This window comes from Arachis duranensis, chromosome 1, assembly GCF_000817695.3.
Source record: "Arachis duranensis cultivar V14167 chromosome 1, aradu.V14167.gnm2.J7QH, whole genome shotgun sequence".
Classification (NCBI taxonomy): domain Eukaryota; kingdom Viridiplantae; phylum Streptophyta; class Magnoliopsida; order Fabales; family Fabaceae; genus Arachis; species Arachis duranensis.
In genome coordinates, this window is record NC_029772.3 from 86,839,785 (window position 1) to 86,846,989 (window position 7,205).

A 7,205-nucleotide genomic window follows, 5' to 3' on the forward strand; every position below is an offset into this window, starting at 1 on the left:
ACACACACGTTTGAATGGAGAAATAGAAACAATTACATTAATTCATTGAGATGCTGCAGAGCTCCTCACCCCCAACAATGGAGTTTAGAGACTCATGCCGTCAAAGAGTATGTAATTCAGATCTGAAAATGTCATGAGGTACAAGATAAGTCTCTAAAAGTTGTTTAAATAGTAAACTAGTAACCTAGGTTTACAGAAAATGAGTAAACTAAGATAATTGGTGCAGAAATCCACTTCTGGGGCCCACTTGGTGTGTGTTGGGGCTGAGACTAAAGCTTCTCACGTGCTTGGGCTGTTTCTGGAGTTGAACGCCAGGTTGTAACGTGTTTTGGGCGCTGAACTCTAACTTGTAACCTGTTTCTGGCGCTGGATGCCAGACAGCAGCATGAAATGTCTTCTATCTTCGCGCAAAGTATGAACTATTATATATTGCTGGAAAGCCCTGGATGTCTACTTTCCAACCCAATTAAGAGCGCATCAATTGGACTCCTGTAGCTCCAAAAAATCCATTCTGAGTGTAGAGAGGTCAGGATCCAACAGCATCAGCAGTCCTTTTTCAGCCTAACTCAGATTTTTACTCAGCTCCCTCAATTTCAGCCAGAAAATGCCTGAAATCACAGAAAAACACACAAACTCATAGTAAAGTCCAGAAATATGATTTTTGCCTAAAAACTAATAATATTCTACTAAAAACTAATTAAAACATGTTAAAATCTACATGAAATTACCCCCAAAAAGCGTATAAAATATCTGCTCATCAAAGAGCCTAGAACTCTTCTCTCTTGTCCAACATGATTTACTGGGCCTTCTCTGGCATGGTTGTGAGCTTCTTCTTCATGGTGGTTCTCCATATTCTCCTCCATGTCTGTTTCAAAATACTCCTCCTCTTCCTCAGCACCAATGACTCTCTTCCGTCTTGCTTCCCTCCTTAATCTAAGGAAGGTTATCTCAGGTTCAGAATCAAAGGAAGTTAAAGCTCCGCTTCTTCTACCTGTTATACAACCAACAAAGCAAAAAGCAAGAAAGAAAATAAATGAAGAAATTACTCTTGTTAGAATGGCTGTTAGTGTGAGTGGTACAATGTATCAAACAGTTAGTAGGTTAGTGAACTAAATTGTAGATAGCAAGGAAAACAGATGAAGAAGAAAGAAAACAGAAATGAAATAGCTAAACTGAAAGTAAATGACTAAAATGAAATAATCTAAACAAAAAAAATTGCTCAATCTAGTTATCCTCCAACTTAATCATTGTCGATACAAAATCAATCCCCATCAACGGCGCCATAAACTTGATGCACGAAAACTTATCTCTCAACAAATTTCCTTTCGGCAAGTATACCGAATTGTCGTCAAGTAAAAACTCACAATAGAGTGAGGTCGAATCCCATAGGTATTGATTGGTCAAGCAACTTTAATTGGAGGAATGTTCTAGTTGAGCTAAGCAGAAGTTGAGTTGATAATTGCAGAAAATTAAATGGCGGGGAAGAAAATAACAGAAAATGTAAATACTGGAAATAAATGGCAGAATGTAAAGTGCAGAAAGTAAATTGCAGAATCTTAACTGGGGATTTGGGGAGATGAACATAAAAGTAAATGGCAGAAGGTAAAGAGAATGGGTAAGATCAAAAATGGGGATTCATTGGGCTTAGGAGATGTTGCATTCTCCGGATCAAGTTCATTCTCATCTCTTCCTTAATCAATGCATTCATTGATCTCTTTGGCAATCTTAAGTGATTGGATCCCAATTCCTTGGCAACCCAATCTCTCTAAGCTTGAACAGTTGCCCAATTCTTTGATTTAATTGCTCATGGGAAGAGATGAAGTATAGTCACTGATTATACCACATGTATTTCCAAATCAAAGTGTTGGTAGGATTATATGTCACTATATCCATCCAAACCCCAATTGGGTCCAACATGAGAAAGCAATTCTAGCATGATCTCCTCATCCCTTTTCCAAGGCTCAGAGGAGATCCAATTATGGAAAGTTTCTTTTCCAAGACAACTAACCAATTTATTTAAGATCAAAAACTTTCTAGTAAATTAAGAGAAAAGAAAGAGGAAGAAGAATGAAAATTATAATTGATCCATCAAATTACAACAGAGCTCCCTAACCCAATGAAAAGGGGTTTAGTTGTTCATAGCTCTGAAAATGAAAGATGATAGAGAAGAGTGCATTCTCCAGTAAACTAGAATTTACAGGAAAAGTAAATATACAGAATGTAGTTCCCAATAATGCCAAGCCTTCTCTCTAGTTCAAAACTACTTCCTATATATACTACTCTTTTGATCTTCTAGTTAGCTCTTCAAGTCTTGGATATGGACCCTTGATCTTTAGTTGAAGCAGTTACAGTTTTCAGTGGGCTCAGCTTTGCTTGCAGAAAGAATGTGAGGCAGGCATGGTAGGACGTTAGTTAGGACGTTAGTGGCGTTAACGTTAGGTGTAAACTTGGGTTCGAAAGCGTTAGTGACGATAACTTTGTCACTAACATTCCAAACCAGTTGATTGGTGCACGAAATTGTGATCTCTAATAATGTCATTCAACTTGGTATGCGCGTTTATAACTCAGCACTTTCTTCAAACCTCAGCAAGTACACTGGGTTGTCTAAGTAATAAACCTTACGTGAGTAAGGGTCGATCCCACGGAGATTGTTGGTAAGAAGCAAGCTATGGTCATCTTGAAATTCTCAGTTAGGCGGATAATATATGGTTATGGAGTTTTTGAATAATAATAATAAATAAACAGAAAATAAAGATAGAAATACTTATGTAAATCATTGATGGGAATTTCAGATAGGCGTATGAAGATGCTGTGTTCCTTCTGAATCTCTGCTTTCCTACTACCTTCATCCAATCCTTCTTACTCATTTCCATGGCAAGCTGTATGTAGGGCATCACCGTTGTCAATGGCTACATCCCATCCTCTCAGTGAAAAAGGTCCAAATGCTCTATCACCGCACGGCTAATCATCTGTCGGTTCTCGATCATGCCGGAATAGAATCCATTGATTCTTTTGTGTTTGTCATCACGCCCAACAATCGTGAGTTTAAAGCTCGTCATAGTCATTCAATCCCTGAATCCTAGTCGGAATACCACAGACAAGGTTTAGACTTTCTGGACTCTCATGAATGCCGCCATCAAATCTAGCTTATACCACGAAGATTCTGATTAAGGAATCTAAGAGATATGCATTTGGTCTGAGGTAGAACGGAAGTGGTTGTCTGTCACGCATTCATAGGTGATAATGATGATGAGTGTCACGGATCATCACATTCGTCATAGTGAAGTGCAACGAATATCTTAGAGCAGGAATAAACTGAATTGAATAGAAAATAGTAGTAATTGCATTAAAACTCGAGGTACAGTAGAGCTCCACATGCTTAATCTATGGTGTGTAGAAACTCTACCGTTGAAAATACATAAGTGATGGTCCAGGCATGGCCGACTGGCCAACCCCCAAAATGTGATATGAATTCAAAAATAGGGAGAAGGACCTGGTCTAAGGACTAGGCGTCCAAAGATGTGGTCAAAGACCGAATGGTCAAAAAGACACCTAGTACAATAGTAAAATGTTCTATTTATACTAGACTAGCTACTAGGGTTTACAGAAGTAAGTAATTGATGCAAAAATCCACTTTCGGGGCCCACTTGGTGTGTGCTTGGGCTGAGCTTGAGCTTTACATGTGCAGAGGCTTCTTTTGGAGTTGAACGCCAACTTGTAACGTGTTTTTGGCGTTCAACTCTGGTTCGTGATGTGTTTCTCGCGTTTGACTCCAGAATGTAGCATGGAACTGGCGTTGAGTGCCAGTTTACGTCGTTTAATCTCGAATAAAGTATGAACTATTATATATTACTGGAAAGCTCTGGATGTCTACTTTCCAACGCTGTTGAGAGCGCGCCATTTGAAGCTCTGTAGCTCCAGAAAATTCATTTCGAGTTCTGGGAGGTCAGAGTCCAACAGCATCAGCAGTCCTTTGAATTAACGTTAAAGAGATTCACCAGGGATGTCACAAGGACTGCTGATGTTGTTGGATTCTGACCTCCCTCCACTCGAGATGGTTTTTTTGGAGCTACAAAACTCCAAATGGTGCAATCTTAACGGCATTGGAAATTAGACATCCAGAGCTTTCCATCAATATATAATAGTCCATACTTTGTTCGACTTTAGATGACGAAAACTGGCACTTGGCGTTTAACTCCAAAAGAAGCCTCTGCACGAGTAAAGCTCAAGCTTAGCCCAAGCACACACCAAAGTGGGCCCCGAAAGTGGATTTCTGCATTTAGACTTATTTCTGTAAACCCTAGTAACTAGTCTAGTATAAATAGGACATTTTACTAATGTATTAGAAGTCTTTTGATTGATCTTTATTCAGTGTATGTGATTTTAGACCTTCAGGGGGGCTGGCCATTCGGCCATGCCTGGACCATCACTTATGTATTTTCAACGGTGGAGTTTCTACACACCATAGATTAAGGGTGTGGAGCTCTGCTGTACCTCGAGTTTTAATGCCATTACTACTGTTTTCTATTCAATTCATGCTTATTCTTATTCTAAGATATTCGCTGCACTTCAACCTGATGGATGTGATGATCCGTGACACTCATCATCATCCGTCCTTATGAACGCGTGACTGACAACCACTTCCATTCTACCTTAGATCGAGTGCGTATCTCTTGGGTTCCTTAGAATTATTGGTGGCCATTCTTGAGGATTCGAAAATTCTAAACCTTATCTGTGGTATTCCAAGTAGGATTCAGGGATTGAATGACTGTGAGGAGCTTTAAACTCGCGATTGTTGGGCGTAGTGACAGATGCAAAAGAATCAATGGATTCTATTCCAACATGATCAAGATCCGACAGATGATTAGCCGTGCTGTGACAAGAGCATTTGGACCATTTTCACTGAGAGAATGGGAAGTAGCCATTGACAACGGTGATGCCCTACATACAGCTTGCTATGGAAAGGAGTAAGAAGGATTGGATGAAAGCAGTAGGAAAGCAGAAATTCAACAGGAACAAGCATCTCTATGCACTTATCTGAAATTCCTGCCATTGAATTACATAAGTATCTCTTTCATCTATTTTATGCTTTATTTATTATTATTTTTTGAAAACCATTATAACCATTTGAATCCTCCTAACTGAGATTTACAAGATGACCATAGCTTGCTTCATACCAACAATCTCCGTGGGATCAATCCTTACTCATGTAAGGTTTATTACTTGGACGACCCAATGCACTTGCTGGTTAGTTGTGCGAAGTTGTGACGAAGTGTGATTCATGTTTGAGAGCACCAAGTCTTTGGCGCCATTGTTGATGATCACAATTTCGTGCACCATGGTCTTAGATAGATCAGAGACTATGGTTGCTAAGCCAGAACGGCTCTGCTCAGAAATCTCTATTTGTTGTTGAGAAGATGATGGAAAAGGCTTGCTATTGCTAAACTTATTTCTTCCACCATTATTATTGTTGAAGCCTTGTTGAGGCTTCTGTTAGTCCTTCCATGAGAGATTTGGGTGATTTCTCCCTGAAGGATTATAGGTGTTTCCATAGGGTTCTCCCATGTAGTTCACCTCTTCTATTGTAGGGTTCTCAGGATCATAAGCTTCTTCTTCAGAAGATGCTTCTTTATTACTACTGGATGCAGCTTGCAATCCCGTCAGATTCTGAGAAATCATATTGACTTGCTGAGTCAATAATTTGTTCTGAGCCAATATGGCATTCGGATTATCAATCTCAAGAACTCCTTTCTTCTGAGTTGTCCCATTGTTCACAAGATTTCTTTCAGAAGTGTACATGAACTGGTCATTTGCAACCATTTTAATGAGTTCCTAGGCTTCTGCAGGCATTTTCTTCAGATGAATAGATCCACCAACAGAATGGTCCAATGATATCTTGGATAACTCAGACAAACCATCATAGAAGATACCTATAATGCTCTATTCTGAAAGCATTTCAAAAGGACACCTTCTGATCAATTGCTTGTATCTTTCCCAAGCTTCATAGAGGGATTCACCTTCCTTCTGTTTGAAGGTTTGAACTTCTACTCTAAGCTTACTCATCTTTTGAGGTGGAAAGAATTTAGCCAAGAAGGCATCGACCATCTTTTCCCAAGAGTTCAGGCTGTCTCTAGGTTGTGAGTTCAACCATGTACTAGCTCTGTCTCTTACAGTAAAAAGGAAAAGCATAAGTCTGTAGACCTCGGGGTCAACTCCGTTGGTCTTAACAGTGTCACAGATTTGCAAGAATTCAGCCAAGAACTTATGACGATCTTTCAATGGAAGTCCATGAAATTTGCAATTCTGTTGCATTAGAGAAACTAATTGAGGCTTAAGCTCAAAGTTGTTTGCTCTAATGGTAGGAATAGAGATGCTTCTTCCATAGAAGTCGGGAGTTGGTGTAGTAAAGTCATCAAGCACCTTCCTTGCATTGTTATTGTTGGGTTTGGCCATGGCTATTTTGTCTGCTTCCTTTATGAAAATTTTTGTTAGGTCCTCTTCAGAGTATTGTGCTTTAGCTGCTCTTAGCTTCCTCTTTAAGGTCCTTTCAGGTGCAGGATCAGCCTCAACAAGAATGCCTTTGTCCTTGTTCTTGTTCATATGAAAGAGAAGAGAACAAAGAAAGTATGGAATCCTCTATGTCACAGAATAGAGATTCCTTGAGGTGTCAGAGGAAAATAAGAATAGAAGGATGAGGTAGATAGAGAAGATTTCGAACATATAAAGAAGGAGAGAGTCCGAATTGCTAATAGAGGAGATGTGTTAGTGATTAAATAGAAAGATATGAGAGGGAAAAATTTTCGAAAATTTTTAAATAGAAAAAAATAAAAATTTAAAATAATTAAAAAGAATTTTGAGAAGGTGGTTGATGGTTTTCAAAAACTAAAAGAGAGAAAGTGGTTAGGTTGTTTTGAAAAAGATAAGAAATAATAAAATTTAAAATGATAAGAAGTTAGAAAGAGAATTTGAAATTAGAATTTTAAAAAGATGTGATTTGAAAAAGATATGATTTTTTTAAAAAAATATGATTGAAAAGATATGATTGAAAAATAATTAAAAAAATTGATTTTTAAAATTGATAACTTGACCAACAAGAAATTTAAAAGATATGATTCTAAAATTCAAATATTGAACCTTTCTTAACAAGAGAGTAACAAACTTGAGATTTTTTAATCAAAACATTAATTGTTTGCAAGATTTTTGAA

The 7,205-nt window shown here is 38.2% G+C and overlaps 1 non-coding gene across 1 annotated transcript; it reads left to right on the forward strand.

Moving 5' to 3' along the window:
- Nucleotides 1-5,949: 5,949 nt before the first annotated feature.
- Nucleotides 5,950-6,057, forward strand: LOC127742906 (small nucleolar RNA R71). The gene has a single exon (XR_008004261.1). It is a non-coding gene; the product is annotated as a small nucleolar RNA R71 (small nucleolar RNA).
- The last annotated feature ends 1,148 nt before the right edge of the window (nt 6,058-7,205 follow it).